This window comes from Erpetoichthys calabaricus, chromosome 5 (genome assembly GCF_900747795.2).
Source record: "Erpetoichthys calabaricus chromosome 5, fErpCal1.3, whole genome shotgun sequence".
Taxonomy (NCBI): Eukaryota; Metazoa; Chordata; class Cladistia; order Polypteriformes; family Polypteridae; genus Erpetoichthys; species Erpetoichthys calabaricus.
The window spans coordinates 120,241,040-120,260,530 of NC_041398.2; the positions used below are offsets into that span (position 1 = coordinate 120,241,040).

The 19,491-nt window shown below is 36.3% G+C and overlaps 1 protein-coding gene across 1 annotated transcript in view; it reads left to right on the top strand.

The window, feature by feature from the left end:
• Positions 1 to 4,225, top strand: part of LOC127527943 (uncharacterized) — a 53,905-nt gene extending 49,680 nt beyond the window's left edge. Inside the window, exon 2 of the mRNA XM_051928254.1 lies at positions 4,140 to 4,225. The gene's annotated coding sequence lies outside the window, so the exon portion shown is untranslated. The remainder of the gene's footprint in view (positions 1 to 4,139) is intronic.
• The last annotated feature ends 15,266 nt before the right edge of the window (positions 4,226 to 19,491 follow it).

Sequence of the window (19,491 nt, forward strand, 5' to 3'; positions counted from 1 at the left end):
GGGGGAGAAAAAGTAAAAGAGAGAGAGAGAGAGAGAGAGAGAGAGAGAGAGAGAGAGAGAGAGAGAGAGAGAGAGAGAGAAGGCAGGCAGGCAGGCAGGCAGGCAAGTAGGCAGGCAAGTGCAGGCAAGTGCAGGCAAGTGCAGGCTCGCGCAGGCTCGCGTGTAGCTGAACAGGCGAGCCAAACAGCTGAAGCAGGACGGTGTAGAGAAGGTCAGCTGCATTAAGAGTGTCTCGCCTGTTTTAGAGCCCGCATGGGAGAAATAGGTGAGACGCTAACAGAGAAGAAGCACCGGGGATTGTCATCTGTTTTTAAAGACTGCTTCTTGTTGACGTTTTAACCTCGTGTTAAAGGATTGTTATTCTTGTGTATTTTAAACCTCCACTTCACAACTGTTTTAAGGATTATTTATTTAAAGATTTATTGAATGCTCTACTGCACTTTGGACACCTGTTTTGATTCTTTTAATAATCAGTTATATTATTTACCAGTGTTATTTATTAAAGGTAGACTACAGTATATATAATTTATCAGTGTTATTTATTAGGAAAATTGATTTTTATGTTAATATATTTGGGGTGCAGAACGGATTAACTGGATTTCCATTATTTTCAATGGGGAAGTTTGTTCTAGATACGAGAAATTCGCTATACAAGCTCAGTTCTGGAACGAATTAAACTCGTATCTAGAGGTTCCACTGTATATATGTGTGTATATATATATATATTATATATATATATATATGTGTACAGTGATCCCTCGCTATATCACGCTTCGCCTTTCGCGGCTTCACTCCATCGCGTATTATATATATAAGCATATTTAAATATATATCGCGGATTTTTCGCTACTTCGCGGGTTTCTGCGGACAATGGGTCCTTTAATTTCTGGTACATGCTTCCTCAGTTGGTTTGCCCAGTTGATTTCATACAAGGGACGCTATTGGCAGATGGCTGAGAAGCTACCCAACTTACTTTCTCTCTCTCTCTCTCGCGCTGACGTAGGGGGGTGTGAGCAGGGGGGCTGTGTGGAGCTGCTTCCTGAAGGACATGCTGCACAGTGCTTCGCATACTTAAAAGCTCAAAGGGCACGTATTGATTTTTGACTTTGTTTTTCTGTGGCTCTCTCTCTCTCTCTTCCTGCTCCTGACAGAGGGGGTGTGAGCTGCCGCCTTCAACAGCTTTGTACCGGCGGTGCTTCGCATACTTAAAAGCCAAAAAGCCCTATTGATTTTTTTTTGACTGCTTGCTTTGTTCTCACAGTTTAAACTTTTGAAAAAGAGACAAATGTTTGTTTGCAGTGTTTGAATAACGTTCCTGTCTCTCTACAACCTCCTGTGTTTCTGCGCAAATCTGTGACCCAAGCATGACATTCTAAAAATAACCATATAAACATATGGTTTCTACTTCGCGGATTTTCCTATTTCGCGGGTGGCTCTGGAACGCAACCCCCGCGATGGAGGAGGGATTACTGTATATATATATATTATATATATATATATGTGTATATATATATATATATATATATATATATATATATATATATATATGTGTATATATATATATATATGTGTATATATATATATTATATATATGTGTATATATATATATATATTATATATATATATATGTGTGTATATATATATTATATATATATATAATATATGTGTATATATTATATACGCATATATTATATATATATGTGTGTATATATATATATATATATATATATATATAAATGTAATGAATTATTATTTATTATTGTTATATAATATGTGTATATATATGTATATATATATGACAGCAACACTCATAACAATGACAACACAATTACATTGACAATCATGTTATGTTATTTTTAAAATGTTTCCTTTACTTTTTCATAACCTCTTTAACACACTACTTCTCCGCTGCAAAGCGCGGGTATTTTGCTAGTTGTTTAATAAAATCTTCCATAAAAGTGCACAACATAAATACTGTAATAACCAATCTTAATGCACATAGAAAATCTAGGCAATACGGCATAAACACCAATAATTTAATTAAAGTTACTACTTTAGATGAACAATGTATTAAAACTATAAAAACATATCATAGATTAAACAAAAAATACACGCAGAGCGGCGCTAATAAAAATAACTTAATTCCTGTTCCTTATAACAATAACGCACATAGTATTTATCTCTGCTCCTCCGAAACATTGAATATGGCTCTATTAAATGTTAGAGCTTTAACTAACAAGACGTTTTTTATCAACGATCTTATTAGTGATAAAAAAATAGATTTTATTGCACTAAGTGAAACGTGGCTTAGCTCAGATGGCGCAGCTGTTTTAATCGAATCTGCGCCTCCGGATTACAGTTTTACTCGTGCTGATCGCCAAGGAAAGAGGGGTGGAGGACTAGCAAACATTTACTCAAGCAGGTTAAGATGTAAAATTATCAGTTTTGGTAAATTCAAGTCTTTTGAGTATCTCGCCATTATTATTCAGGGAGATTCTCACGTTTTAGTATTATCCGTGTATAGACCTCCAAAATTCAACGCGTCTTTCTTTGAGGAATTCTCTGACTTGATGTCAATCTTAATTACGAACTATGACACACTCTTAATAGTCGGAGACTTTAATTTTCATATAGATAATCAATGTGACCAGAAAGTAAAAGAATTTATGAACCTCCTGGACTCTTTTGATTTGAGACAGCTTGTTAATCAGCGTACACATAAAGCAGGTCATACGTTAGACTTAGTAATTACTAAAGGACTAAAAGTTGATATAAAGCAGGTCATTGATACGGGTCTATCAGACCATTTTCTTCTACTATTTAATATAGAAATAATGATAGAAAACACTCATGAGAAGCATATTGTTAAAAACGCTTCTTTGACTCATCAGCAGCTTTAAAACTTTCAAACATTCTAACCAATCAGTCCATTTATAGTGCCAACTATAATAGCGAGGAGAATGTAAATAGTAAGGTGGAAAGATTTAATACTAAAGTGAGGGCTGCTGTTGACTTAGTTGCACCTGAAAAGACAGTTAAAAAATCTTCTAGCATTGTTATACCATGGAAGACCCAAAGAGTGTCTGATTTAAAGAGAACATGCCGTAGAGCTGAGCGTAAATGGAGGAAAACTAAACTAACTATTGACTATGAAATATTAAAAGTTAAAATAACAGAATACAATAACACAGTCCGTCTTGAGAGGCGCTGCTATTTGTCTAAGATTATAAATAACAATGCTAGTAATCCCAGAGTCTTATTCTCAACAATTGATCATCTGTTAAACCCAGGTAACTCAAAGGAATGCCTCCTAAGTACTTCCAGTAAAACCTGTGAGGCTATCGCTGTATTTTTCAATCAAAAAATTAATGATATTAGAAATAACATAGTATATCTCCCCAACACTAAGGATCCTCCTAAACCCCAGTACCCCATAATAAACAAATTAAAGTCTTTCACTAGGATAGATTTACCTGATTTACATAAAATAATTTCTCAAATGAAACCCTCCACCTGTGCCCTTGACCCAATACCAACAAATTTTTTCAAAGAAGTATCGGGCGTGCTTAGTGATAATGTTCTTGACATAGTAAACTCGTCATTAGATACGGGGGTCTTCCCAGACTGTCTTAAGACTGCGGTAGTTAAACCTCTACTTAAGAAAAATAATCTCGATCCCTCTGCTCTTGAAAATTATAGACCCATCTCTAACCTGCCTTTCTTAAGTAAAATTCTAGAGAAGGCAGTCATTATACAGTTAAATGAGCACCTCAATAAACATGCTATTCTTGATAAATTTCAGTCAGGTTTTAGAACAAATCACAGCACAGAAACTGCACTCGTTAAAGTAGTAAATTACTTGCGGGTAAATGCAGACAGAGGCCATTTATCTGTTCTCATCCTCTTAGATCTGAGTGCCGCATTTGACACCATTGATCATAATATTCTTAAGAATCGCCTTAGTCAATGGGTGGGCCTCTCTGGCAGTGTCTTAAATTGGTTTGAATCCTACCTGGCAGGGAGAAAATTCTTTGTTAGTTGTGGTAATTATAACTCAAAGACACATGATATTCTATATGGTGTTCCACAAGGCTCTATCCTGGGTCCACTGCTCTTCTCAATCTACATGCTTCCATTAGGTCAGATTATCTCAGGTCACAACGTGAGCTACCACAGCTATGCTGATGACACACAGCTGTATTTATCAATAGCACCTGATGACCCCAAATCTCTTGATTCGCTAACACAATGTCTAACTTGTATCTCAGAATGGATGAATAGTAACTTTCTCAAATTAAATAAAGAAAAAACCGAAATCTTAGTGATTGGCAATAATGGATACAATGAGGCTATTAGAAATAAACTGGATGCATTAGGATTAAAAGTCAAATCGGAGGTAAAAAGCTTAGGGGTAACCGTTGATTGTAATCTGAATTTTAAATCGCATATTAATCAGATCACTAGGACAGCATTTTTTCACCTAAGAAACATAGCAAAAGTTAGACCTCTTATATCATCGAAAGATGCAGAGAAATTAGTTCATGCGTTTGTTTTCAGTCGGCTAGATTACTGTAACGCACTCCTCTCAGGACTACCCAAAAAAGACATCAATCGTTTGCAACTAGTGCAGAATGCAGCTGCTAGAATCCTTACCAGGAAAAGAAAATCCGAACACATTTCTCCAGGTTTGATGTCACTACACTGGTTACCTGTGTCATTCAGAATTGACTTTAAAATTCTGCTTATGGTTTATAAAGCTTTAAATAATCTCGCCCCGGCTTATATATCGGAATGTCTGACACCTTATATTCCAAATCGTAACCTCAGATCCTCAACTGAGTGTCTCCTTAGAATTCCAAGAGCAAAACTTAAAAGAAGTGGTGAGGCGGCCTTCTGCTGTTATGCGCCTAAAATCTGGAATAGCCTGCCAATAGGAATTTGCCAGGCTAATACAGTGGAGCACTTTAAAAAACTGCTGAAAACACATTATTTTAACATGGCCTTCTCATAACTTCACTGTAATTTAATCCTGATACTCTGTATATCTAATTCATTATAATAACTATTCATTCAAAATCTGTACTAACCCCTACTCTCTCTTCTCTTGCCTTTTCCGGTGTCCTGTTGGTGGTGGCGTGCGCCACCACCATCTACCCAAAGCACCATGATGTTCCAACAATGATGGATGGATTAAAAGCCAGAAATCTGTATGACCATCAGCATCAAGTGACTCCGTGAAAAACCCGAACTACAAAGAGGACTATTTCATTTATGTTAGGTAGAATGCCCAAAGGGGACTGGGGCGGTCTCGTGGCCTGGAACCCCTACAGATTTTATTTTTTTTCTCCAGCCTTCTGGAGTTTTTTTTTTTGTTTTTTCTGTCCACCCTGGCCATCGGACCTTACTCCTTTCTATGTTAATTAATGTTGTCTTATTTTAATTTCTTATTTTGTCTTTTATTTTTCTTCTCTCCGTTATGTAAAGCACTTTGAGCTACTTTTTGTATGAAAATGTGCTATATAAATAAATGTTGTTGTTGTTGTTGTTGTTTTGCACTGTGCCCTGAGCTAGCCTTTCTCATAAAGCTTAGTTTTTAATATATGATTGGAATGGCAACTTTTAGAGAGAATGGTAAACTTGAAACTGCTCTAAAATGTTTAAGAATATTTGAATCTGTATCGTTTCATCAATGATGGTGTAAGAGCCATTTGCCTAGTTATATAAGAGTCATAATTATTTTACTAGATGACAATGCATAATCTACGGGAGGTTCCTATAACACCCATAAGTAGAATTGAATTGGTATATTCTTGCCATTCCCTGCCTTGTGCCCTGTGTTGGCTGGGATTGGCTCCAGCAGACCCCCGTGACCCTGTGTTCGGATTCAGCGGGTTGGAAAATGGATGGATGGATATTCTTGCAATTTCTAACAGCTTTGAGTAAACATTATTCTTCAGTTAGTGAAAGCCTTGCCATGCGTAAGGTGTAGAGGCATACAGTTTTAAACCGTGACTGTGCCTGAGGGCCTAGAGGCCTTTTGAGTGTGTGAAATAACTCTAAGAAAACATTGCTTATTTAAATGTTGTACCGTACGCTTAAGGCATACAGAAGAAGAAATTAAGAACCTTTAAGTATAGAAATAACTAAAGTTCCTCAAGAAAAGCTAAGTTTAGACAAGATACATTTTTCTTTTTTTTTTTTTTTGCTTTTTATTTTACATGTGTAACTATTTTTTCTTTTATTCTTGTGTGGATTATTTACTTTTAACATACACTAAATAATTTTAAAACGAACTTTTGAACTGAGAGATTTCTTTCAACACGCGTTTTACCTGTGGTTGATCTCGCCTTAGCCTTATGCTTCGGCGGCTACAGATGGTTTAACTGTTTGTTAACTATTTAATACTGAAAATGATATTATTAGTCTATTTCAAACTGGGTTTATGCAATACATAGTTGTTTCAGTGGTGCACTTCTCTGTTCTGTTTCTAATTTTGTAACACACACATCTAATGGTGATGTTAGCTTAAAAACACAGACCCTACTGTCACAAACACAACCACATTTATCTGTCCACATCAAAAATCACCACAATCAAATAATGATAAATTAGCAATAAAAAAAATATGCTGATAGCGCAACCCTACTACCCTACTGCCAAAAACTATAGATAGCCTAAAACAGCTTCAGTAGATGTAAAAAGTAATACATTTTTTGTTATAGTTTCTTGTTTGTTTGCATACTGTACATTTCAACCAAAAATGTTAATGTGGGTTTTCAAAAAAAAAAAAAAAACCTCCCCAGAAAATTGTTTCAGTATTTATTAGTAAACATTACTGTAAAGCAAAACTCATTTCAATATGCTGGACACATGGAATAACAGATGAAATAAAAACTGCTTTTTTCTCTCTATGGAAATAGCTGTCGCACAGCTTTGTTTTGTTGCATGTGCATTCTCCCACCTAGTATTTTGTCATTCTGCTGGGATTGAAAGGGACCTGAAGAAATGCTTCCCAAAAGTAATTTTCACAGAATATGTATGTAAATGGCAAGCAGCTTAATCGATGTTTACACAAGTGTCCACATCAGCAGTCCACACAGATTTCTGAGCAGCTCCCACACACAAACCAGTGGCACTTCATTTATTTTTGTTATGCTGCATGTGGATTTCTATGTTTTATCTATGCCTTCCAACAGTTGGATGGCAGCTCCCATCTAATTTGCACATATAGTGCAGGTGTACTTTTTTGACATGCAGCTTGTTTCCTATGGCAAGTGATGTAAAAATATTGTTTCCCCATCAGCTGTGAAAGCTACAATGAATCACATGACCATAATTAAAGACTGTTCTGGTAATTGAATATAAGAACAAACAAGAGAACACCATTCAGTCCTTAAAACACATTTGTTTAGCCAATAGGTAAGATTAAACAAAGTTACATGTTGAAAAGAAAATAAGGTTACCTTTGCATATATTGTTGGATCTGCTGTGTCTTTGAAAACATTTTGAGTAGCTACCTTTAAGTGCTATACTTTTCCAACCACAATGTGCCATCTCGCATGTTCTAGTTTCCATATTTTAAGTTAATGCATGCTGTGTATTTTGTATTCAAAGTGGAGCAAAACCATTGTGATACCGTTTTAAGTGAGTTTGTTATTTACCCAACAGCAATAACTGAACACCCACAGTTTTTAAGATTTGTCTATTAATTTCCTAGTCATGCAAGTAACACTTGCGAACACTCATAATTTAACAGATTTTCGTTGATTATTTTCTTGTGGTCTCCAGAAGAGAGACAGCAATTCACACTTGGGAAGCAGCATTGAATTGTGTGAGTAACAGCTGCAGGAGAGGATTTGTAGATGAAAAAAGAAAATGCAAATGTGGTCAAGTCTGAGGAAGAGTAGAGAGATAGTAATTTACACATGGTTACCAGTCGTTCAATGGCAATTCTTATTGCATTTATTGGGGTCTTTTATATAAAAACAAAAAAAATGTCTCATTTGTTGAGTTAATGCTATTATTTTCTTTAAGAACAGCGGCTGTTATGGTGCTCAGTGAAATAACTCATCCCTAAAAGTGAAATCTGTTATTTTAAGAGCAGAAAATGAAGACAAGACTGAACAGCATAAGGTCAATAACAGGAAGATGCATGAAAGATCGATTTTCAAAGTTTTAAAAATGAGGCAGAAATTGCTGAAAAACAAAGCAGTGACCCTAGCTACCCAATACACTTTCCTTGCTTAGCAACTTTGTGAACAAAAATGTGTTTTTTTTTTTAGTTTTTAAGCCAAAACATGGACAATCTTTTCACCAACATAAAAAATTGGCAAAGAACTTCACACTAAGCCATGACTCCTATATACTTGACCAACAACAGGTGTCATCACCATAACCAGTATGGCCATGAAAATGAAGCCAAAAGTGGTCACAACACTCACAAAATGGTGCCACAATTATGTCACAAAAAATAAGGGTAAAATTAAACAATTACAAAATTTTATCAAAATCGAATAAACACTTTGTTATAACAGCAGTTTGGAAATTACACTATTTAAAAAATTACTAACAAAACAGACAAACTGTAATGAGTGGCAGACAAAAAAATTTTATACGGCAGAGCTAAAATTTACAGTACAACTGCCACATGGCACTGGTACGATGTAACATGTTGTGATTCTGTGCATTAAGATCTAAAAACTGAGAACTCAATGTGCTTTTTTTATCTTCTTACTAATTTCTACAAACTATAGATGTAACAGTTGTGATTAGTTCATTTTAGTTATGCTATTGTACAAAAATAATACTATATACTATAAAAAATGTGGGTTCTGTACTCTTTTATTATTCCTTTGGAATAGTATCAAAACCAAGTTGAGTAAAGCACTTCATAGTCTGACAGTATTTTACAGATCAAGAAAGACGTGCCATTTTGTGGCTGTCTGTTAACACTGTAACTTTCACTACAAGTTTATTTTATTTGCACACTGCCTTATTCTGAGCCTGTTTTGGGGACAGTTTTAGTTATTGGCATTCTCATTTATGTTAGACTTATACCATAGCTTTAAGGTGCTCAGAATGGCAATACATTTGGGAATACTGTTATTATTTAGGTTCCTCTTAATTCTGGTTCTTTAATGCAGATTTATCAGCAAGGGGAAAAAATAAATTAAAAGTAATTATTAATGAACTGAAATGGATTAAGCAGTAAGGAAGAATATTACATTTGAAATGTTAACACCCATATGATTAAAAGAGTGGGAAAAACCAAGAAAAAAAAGCATTTACTATGAGTGTTCACTACCATATTGTATTTATATGAAAATTATATTTACAGATCAAGGGACCCATAATAATAAAGTTTTTAAGCTCAAGTTAAAATTAGGAACCTTTATCCAAGAGGTCTTCAAAGTATTAGTAGTATTTCTTTGACTTTACTGTCTAACATAGGTACCTTAAAGAACACAACAGCACAAGTTCAGTTGAGGTAAAGCCCAGTGGCTACAAATTTCCATCCTGCTTCTATTTTAATCTTGTCTCCTTCCTTAATTAAGCATAGTTTTATTTCCCAGTTTCCATTATTTTTTTGCTATCAGTCCTGAAATAAACTGTTTTTGTCAATTTTTTACAGGAATTGGGCAAGCATTTGAATGGGAAATATATTTCCTTTAACTTTTTTTATTTAATTAATTATGAATCTACATATATAACTTTAATGTAGCATTTAATCTCATATTTATGTGTCTTCTCTTCTGTTTTTAATTGTTAGTATTTGGATACAATTAAGGTAAAACCTTGCAGAAAAGGGAGTTTAAAAAGAAGAAAATAACAAGAAACTAAGTATTTAAAACTATGGCTAAAAAAATACTTATAAATGTAAATCTTACAAGGCATCATGATTCTGAATACAAAACAACAGCAGAACAGCAGCCCAGCTAATTAAAAAATGGCAACAATTACACATAAGAATGAGTCACTGATTATGAAAGTCGGAAAAAAAACCTGTAGAAGTGAATTTGAGAGCTTCTTGCCTAAATACATTAAAAATTTTCTCCAAGCTCATGTTCTCAGCCCATAATATAAAGGAAATAAGAAAAAAAAATCATGTGAATCCTTATTTAAGATCATTTCTGAAAATGAAGCGTTCAGTAAAAAATGTATCAGACGTTGCAATTAAATTAATATCATTACCATACTTGCTGTATTTGGCAGTGAACAGATGCTGTGTAAAATGGCACTTTTTGAGTTACCGTAGTTTACGGTTTCCCATTAACCCAAGACAGGCTGAAGAAATCTGTGCCCATAGCATTTAAGCAGCCCTGACAACTGATCGCCAAAAGCATCTAACATGGCTCAAAAAGGCAAGAAGGAACGAGTGTCAGTGTTTTTAGTAGCCAAACAGGAATTAACAGTAAAGTTGTATGAGTGGTATAAATCCATAACTACACAAGAAGGAAATATGTCTGCAAATAAAGCAGGAGACGCTGCATGGTAATCAATAGCAGACAGGGCAAACACATAAGTTGAATACTTTCTTAATCTGTGCATTAAGTTCACGTTAAAGTATATTGCCGTTTATACAGTGTACATAGTATAATGAGATACATTCTTGCTTGTTAATTAAGAACACTTGTAATGTAAATATAAAAAAACTAGCCATTAAGCCTGTTACAATAACGGGCGCTAGAACAGTAGTGCATAAACATTAGTAGGAACAGTCTATATTAAATGGTAAGGGACCTTGACCTCATTCTGTTAGTTGGTCGTATTTTTCTTTCTTTCAGCCTTTCTTTTGTTGATGTTTAGCTGCTGAGCTGACCGTTCTTCGTGGGCTGCCGCCGTGTATTGTGTGTCATTAATTTTCTGTGACAGTAATACTGTCTTGTACATCCGTAATATACCTTTAATTTTCTCTGGCGGTAATACAGGCGTGCGCGTCGGTAATATGCCTTTAATTTTCTCTGACAGTAATACTGGCTTGTATGTGGCTGTAATATGTGTCACTGTATTGTGTACCTTTAATTTCCTCTCGCAGTAATACTGGTTTGTATTTCCGGAAAACGGCTGTAATTTTCTCAGACAGTAATATCGCGCATTGCACCGTGCCCCACGCATGTGCACTTCACCAGAACACACACACACACAGACACCTGGATGCGTACAGGGATTTTATTAAAGAGGATGTAAATATTAATAGCAGTCATCCAATACATTTTTTTTAACTGCTGATCTTGACTGTAGACTTGTTAGTCTGTGAAACTCATACGGAAAGCATTTGACATTATGTATTTAGTTGCAATATGAGTAGGGTGAAGCGCATTTGGAAACAAGTTAAAATCAAATGCAAAAAGATACTTCTAAACGATAAGTGCAATTTAATTTATTGTTTGATTAGGAAATCAGTTTACAGGCAAATACTGTTATTATATCCACCAAAAAAAAATCCATCTAGTTTCTGCCACTGGTTGGGGACCTGCGAGATCAAGCCTCATGCCTGCTGAAGTGCTTCTCCTGAATCAAAACTGAGATCGACCATTGGTTACAGGAATGGCACCTTCAGCGGTCATTCCACATCACATTCAGATGTGTCACAGAGTTAGGGAACCTAACAATCATGCTAGCTCCCCATGAAGTATTAGCTAGATATATCTGTGTAAGTATCTCATTTGTGGCTGATGTGAGGTTCTTGGTAATGGTCAGTACTAGTAGTTTTGGGGAACTGCCCGGACACAGACAGGTAGACATGTTGATTTCACCACACACACGTTTATTGTACATTATATACAGTACATTGTCCAAGTGCACAATCCCAGTGCCGAAGCACCAATCACCCCTTAAGTCCTTGGCCACACAACACAATGCCTTCTAGTCTCTGGTCCGCCTCCACTCCTCTCTTCTGAGCTCCGTCCTTCTTCCATCCGACTCTTGCCAATGACTGGAGGGAGGCGGCCCCTTTTATACACCCCGGATGGACTCCAGGTGCATCCTGAGGAGTTTCTGTGGCCACACCCCTGTGTGGCGGAAGCTCTGGCGGTGTATCCGGAAGTCCTCCGGGTGTCCCCAATCCTCTTCCCCCCAGCACTTCCAGGTGTGGCGGAAGTGCTGAGGTCCAGGGCTCCCCAGGCATCGGGGCGCCCCCAGGCGGTGACCACGGGCCCCTACAGGGTTGAGCTTCCAAGCTCTGTACCCGTGGCCCCCAAAGCAACCAGGGCGGGCGCCCCCTCATGTTCTGGAGGAGGCACAAGCCCTCCTCCTGTCCTCCTGGGCATCCCTGCCGGGCATGAACCCCAGCCGGGTACCACATAGTATTGTGTTCCAGGATGAGGTTGCAGGGCCACAACAGGAATGAAGATGAAATGGTTTCTGCCTACATGGAAATGATAGGGGGTGAGGGCTAAAGCCAATGTGTGATTTCTGTATGTTCAAAATGTGAACTCATGTAGGAACCAAGACATGGAGCACCAACCTGGTCCTCTACACCAAGAAAAACAAGGAAACAAGAGAGTAAAATCAAATGTATCTAACAACATCCATATAAAACCTGTTAAGTGATTATTCATTTGTCTTTGAATGAGATAGATGTCAGAACAGCATAAAAGCAGTATCTACACCTTGAAATAAAAACCAAAATGCTTGATATCAAGTGCAAAAAACTTAAGATCAAAAAGTTAAAGCTTGAAATTGAAAAACGATGCAAGTTAATTATACAACAGGAGATGCTGGCATGTTAAGTGAGTTTGTAATAGAACTGTTTTTTTGTTTCCCTATTCTCTCAACCACCAGGCTGGAAAGGATGAATAAAATTTTAAAACAAAAATGTGTGTCCTGTTAAAATATAAATGGCAAATATAAATGTGTTTGTATAAATGTTCCTCACAGTTCTGCCATTCATATTGTCTTGAGTTTGGTGTAAAAGGTCATCCCAGTCCTCCACCTTTAAGATTACTGGTGTTTGTTGTTTCTTCAGGATGGCCACATTGTGCAGATATGCACAACTGACTGCACATGCCACTGCTGGACTTACTCAGAGAAGACACAGGCAGTTAAATTCTAACTTTAGTTGACTATACGCCCTCTCTGCAAATGACCATGTGTTTGAGTGCCACGTCTTTCTGCTGCTAATAAAGGCCCTTGGTAAGGTGTCAGAAGATAAAGCTGGAAGGCGTAAATTCTGCCAGTAAGCAATAAACCAGAAAAATGTCCTAGAAGGTAAAAGGTGTTGTAATCAATATGTAAACTGTACCTTTCATCCTTGCAAGATTAATCTTGGGATTTCTTAGCTTGGGAAAGGCTCTGTCCCAGAGAATATGTTCAAAAAATCTGAGCCAGACCATTTAGCGTCACTGTCTGAAACTAGGTAGTCCTTATTACATCCCATCTAATGCATACAAGCATAATTTTAACTAACGGCACAATACAACTAGGCACTGATGCTGATGTAATTTGAAAAGGATTTGCATGTACATTGATGCTATAGAATGAATAGAATAGAATAGAATTTCAGGTTTTTATAATCAGTATCTACGGGACATGGCAGTGCCTTTATTCTCACATGAGTGCAATCTATTATGCCTATGATGGTTGGGAACACTAGAGAACATTATTTACCGTCAGCAATAACACTCTAAGAACAAATGTATTTCACATAGTCTTACTTACCAGCAATTTCAAAAAAAGGCCCACTTGATATCATGATGGCCATAAAATACCAAAGTGTTGTTGACGAAACTTTCCCAGTTCAAGGCATACTCTGCAAATCTTCTGACACACCAATGTCCCTCCCAAGATTCTCTGTATTGCCAGTTCTGTAATGACAATGTACTGCATGTATAAGGGCGCAAAACTGATGGAAATGGTTTGCACTATAGTCAGACATTTGCTGCGTTGAGCTGTCTTGGCAATGTATTACTTCAGCAAATTGCCTATGAATATACTATTGATATCTCAGTCCAGCTCATCTGTGGAATGAGATGGAACAAGCTATGCAGAGTTAGATCCACCAACAGAGAATTTGTTTTTTAAATCCATCCTAAGCAAGCTGAAAATCAAGATGCAGTAAAAGAGAGGAATGTACAATTAAATTTGTAAATTGTTTTGCAATTTAGTAACTATTTTTTTTTCACAAAGATAACTTGTTATGTTCTCCCTGTGTCTGCATGGGTTTCCTCCGAGACATGAAGGTTAGGTGAATTGGCGATGCTAAATTGGCCCTAGGGTTTGTTTGTTGTGTGGGGTTTGTGTGTATTTGCCATGTGAGAGACTGGCACCCAGTCCAGGTTTTGTTGCTGCTTTACACCCAAAGCAGGCTGGGATAGGCTCCAACACCCCTTGAGACCCTGTTGTGAGTGAGTGATTCTGTAATAACAAAACAAACATAAAATCAAAAACTGACATGCTCAAAATGAGCAGCTTGGGTTACTTAGATCCTACAAAGGGACCTGAACACAAATCAAGAAACAGCATATGGTATTAGAAACTCCAATAAGCAGTGGCATCAGTTCTAAAAAGGCATTCAAGAGGAACCTTATTGGAGCACTCACAAGGGATTGCCTTGCTCATCAGATTTTACAGGGTCAGAAGCTAATACCTGCCTACACTTGCTCCAGTAAAAAAAAAAAAATGCTAAATTGCTAGAAACAGCAAAAAACAATATGGTAAACATACTAACAAGCACAGTGGACTGCTAACAATAAAGAAATAAAACGTCATTGAAAAGGTATTTGCTTGATTCTTTTTGTAACATTTCCAAAGAACCTTAAATATGGAAAATGGCTGCTGTGAATCACAAGGATACTCTTATTGCGTGTATTTCAGTTTTTTTTATGATTTTATTCCACAGTAGTTAAAAAACTGCATTGCATCCTGCAACATCCTGTAATGTACGTCACTATTTACTTAGTATTTCTGGAAGTGGTTGGTTGATGTGTGATGTGTTGTACGATTGTATTGACTTCTATATAAGATTGTTGCATAAGAATGTGAGCATGAAAGTTTTCCAAACCGCTTTTTTCATTTTGTTTCTTTGTTCCTTTAAAGTTTGAACTCTGCCATACATTCCTTTGACCTCTGCTCAAATTCACGGCTTTCCAAATGAATGGAGCACTTTTGATTTTTTTCTTTCTTTGGATTTGAACTGGTGCAAATCCTCTTTGACTTTTATTCTTTGCGCACATTATTGTTCTGTTATTCTCAATTGCTCTTATTTCCTGGATAGACATTTTTGACTATTTTTTCTCTTTTGAACTTTTACTTTTTCATCTCCTGGTCCATCAGCTTTTTGTCTTTTCCGGGAATAGCCCATTTTTTTCATTAAGATGCAATAAAAACATTAATTTTGCCACTGAGATGGATAAAGGGCTTAAGTTAGGCAGTTACAAATTGACCACATAGCATTACACCAGAAGATCAGTAATCTTTTAATAATAATTCAGCAAGCACTTGATTAAATTATTTAGTTTGCAGGCTAAAATAAAATCTTCCAGAGAGAACACACATCATGATCATTTTTAGTTAGTATCTTTCATTTTTGAAATTAGCTGTCTGCTTTAAAGAAGGCAAACACAAAAACAGGATATACAATATTTGATGCATCAGTAGTATTATCTTCTATGAAGGTTTTGGTTGTTGTTAAGCTGCCTACCACAAGCTAAATTAAAGCAAAAAATGCTCATGATTTGCATGCCTGATAAGCATAAGAGCAGCTGCCTGTCTATTTTAATGATTCTGCAAATTTGTGAACATTATGTTTTTTCTGGGGGAGCTTAAAATTTTATTAGTTCTAACATTTTATAACAAACATAAAACATTACTAACACATCAATTAAAATATGTTCTATTGACAGAGAATCCTTTGAGAAAGAACTTTTAGGGCACATCACGTCACTACCATTAACTATATAAGTAGTGGTTTTGAAAACTTGCCATTTTTTGCTATCCCATACTCAACACCATGTCATTTTGAGGTTTGATTGGTCAAGCTCACACAGCCCCAGAATTAATTGGAAATTTGGGGAGCATGCATCTTGGACATCCTCTTGTTTTAATCAACATGTACAGAATGTACAGAAAACTACCCAAAATCTTATTTGAGGTGTTGTGGAAATCTTGCCAGTTGCAGTATTAAGAGTGGTGTGATTTTGTTCAACAAGCAATGGATCACTCTTTCACCTTCACATCAACCGTGATGACTATGATATTAGCATTTTTCCAGTAGATTAGCCAAACCTATTAAACACCAGAAATGGTCTAGCAATTTTGGTGTTCTCTTTTTTTCTTGTTCTTCATGTCTTGGTTATATTTTACTAAGGTTTTTTTTCACCATTCTTTGCTAGCAATGAAAAAATACATGGAAATTTGCAAAATGTCTTTAATAAATGGTCTAGTGGTTCAATTATAGTCAAACTTTTGTTTTTGAAAACTATGGTTCATTAAGACCATGTACTCGATTATTGGCATTTACAAGATAACCATAAAAATAATTACCCTACTTCCTTTGACTTCATCTCCCACTAGTCAAGTTACTGACTTTCCGTTGTCTACAGTATAACCTTATTTGAATAAAGGAAGCAGATGAGTGGAAAACTGCATTTAATGTCACCAGTGAACACTACAGATATTTAAAGATGCCTTATAGTTCAGTAATACCCTGACAATTTTCATGATGTTCTGGGAATATATACTCTTATGTAAATTGATATTTTGTTCCTTTCTCCTGATCTTAAAACTATGCTTTAAATGTCTAAGAGGTTTGTGAAAAAATATTTCATTGCTAAACTACAAAAGTGCAATTTTTCCATTTTCTTTTTTGAATATCATATTTTTCAACAGGCTCTTAGTATGGCCCAAACTAAGGTTAACATACTTCCTAATAGGAAACTCCCATGTCCTGTAAAACAAGTTCAATAATATATAGTTTCACTAATTATTTTTATTACTCAGGATTCATTAAACAAAAGTTAATTTTTATTAGTGTCTTATATTTCTTATGATGCAACAATATTTTACTTTTTTTTTCTTTTTTTTTTTTTTTTACAATTTTTACTTTCAGTATGTCCCCTGCTGTTTTGTTAGTTTGTTGCTTAGACATAATGGTTTATAAAGTCACCATTAACAAATGTCCAGGGGCCTCATGTATAAATGGTGCGTATGCACAAAAATGTTGCGTACTCCCGTTTCCACGCTCAAATTGCGATGTATAAAACCTAAACTTGGCGTAAAGCCATGTACATTTTCACGCCAGCTAAATGCTTGGCGTACGCAAGTTCTCCGCTCGGTTTTGCAAAACTGGCGGCACCCAGTGTCAAAGCAGTGCTTTTGTTTAAGTGTGGTTCTTTTTTAGATCCACATCCCTGACGCGGCTTTATCAAATACACTGAAATTAACCGCATATTGTTTATTAGTTTAAGGCATCTGATTGTAATTAACCTGTAACAATATAAGGGTCCACGGAATGGCCAAACTATTCCAAATACCATAGCTGCTTTAACGTTGTTCCTCTCAATGCACCACTCAGAGTATTTATCCCACATTATCTGAGTGTGGAATCACAGCTCTGTAGCAGCTGATCGGAAAGAGAATTATCGGTATACAGCATCAAGCACACCCTGCCTCAGCCATGCGTCTATTGAACTGCTCCCATATGGCAAATGCTTCAGAGCTTTCCTGTAGGGACATCGTGGTCAGAAACAGTTTCATCACAAGAACTATAAACGCACTCAATCAGTCCATCAAGCGTTGCTTGTAGAACTGTTTGTACTTATTAGTACAATTACCTCACTGTAAACTTGCAATACAGATATAATATTGCACTACCTGAGCCACTTTATAACGCGTGTATTTACATATAATGACGATATCATTTTTAAGATGAAATGCAGCAAAATATGTTTATTACATTATACAGATAAAATGTTAACATCATTTAAATAGTCTATGTTGTTAATAATTAAACATGTGAGGATACGGTGTCGCAGAGCTAGTTAGTTCAGGGATTGTTCCTGCCTCGCGCTGTATTCTTGCTGGGGCTGGTGCGACACTGGAAGGATAGGTGGATAGAATAATAATAATAATTAATTTTTTGCATTTATATAGCGCTTTTCTCACTACTCAAAGCGCTTAGCAATTGCAGGTTAAGGGCCTTGCTTAAGGGCCCAACAGAGCAGAGTCCATATTGGCATTTACGGGATTCGAACCGGCAACCTTCCGATTGCCAGTGCAGCTTCCTAGCCTCAGAGCCACCACTCCGCCTAATTAAACATGTATTACGAAGATATTTCAATGTTCCTTAAAAGTTTTGAAAAATCTGCTTTCTAAGCCTACAGATGGCTTAACATCTATTACAGCGCTGATTGTGTGGTGATTGGTTACTTGGAGAAAGAAAAGGAAGGACAGGAGTTGGGGGTTAGTATGTTTGAAAGAGTAAAATAAATTATTTCATTGAAGGTCGCGCACAACACAGCAAGCATCTTGCGTGAGGCAGGAACAATCTCTGGACAGGGCGCCAGCTCGTCACTATCATTGTGCCACCGTGTTCCCATGTTTAATAACATGCTTTAACTCCTATCATCATGAAAATGATATCAAGTATACATCTCAGTATTTTAATTATTCAGAGAGCTGTAATATCATGACTGTAATGGATTCTGTGTCATGTCAAAGGAAGAGAAAGCCCGTTTAAGAATCACGTAGTTATTCAAACAGCACATGGAAGAACAAATACAATACAAAGCATTTAACGTGCTACTTTTGTTATGATGGTATTTGGGAAACCAGTAAATTAAAGATTTAAAGATGAAGTTTATGATGTTCTACTTTAATGACAAAATAAACTACGTGATTAAAGTGGAAATTTCGAGTTGACATTTTGAGCTTTTTTCTCACTGTGACCCTATTTTTTTCCTTTTCTCTGTACCCTAATAAGCTTTCATATGACACTCAGACGGTGGGCTACGACTATCTGACTTCTTCTTTTTTTATTTCGGGCACTGTGCAACTTTGTTATTCGCTTGGTATTCGCTGAAATTCATCTATTTTCCCCACAATGGGAATAGCACGGGGGGAAATAAAAGAATTTCAGCAAATGCCAAGTGGAGGCAAAGGAAAAACGTACTATTTGTTGGTTTAAACAGTGGTATAATCAACAAAAGGAAGTTGATCGAGTGACAGAGTGTCGGAGAAACTCGAAGGCTCAAGTTCACAAAGTCGTACAGTGCCGAAATAAAAAAGAAATCACATATCAAAGTCGCCGTGAAAAGGCGAGTCGTAGCCCACCGTCTGAGTGTCATATGAAAGCTTATTAGGGTACAGACAAAAAAATAGGCACACAGTGGGAAAAAAGCACGAAATGTCAACTTTAATCTCGAAATTTCCACTTTAATCACGTAGTTTATTTTGCCATTAAAGTAGAACATCATAAACTTCATCTTAAAATCGTTTAATTTACTAGTTTCTCAAATCCCATTGTAACTAAAGTGGCACATTAAATGCTTTGTT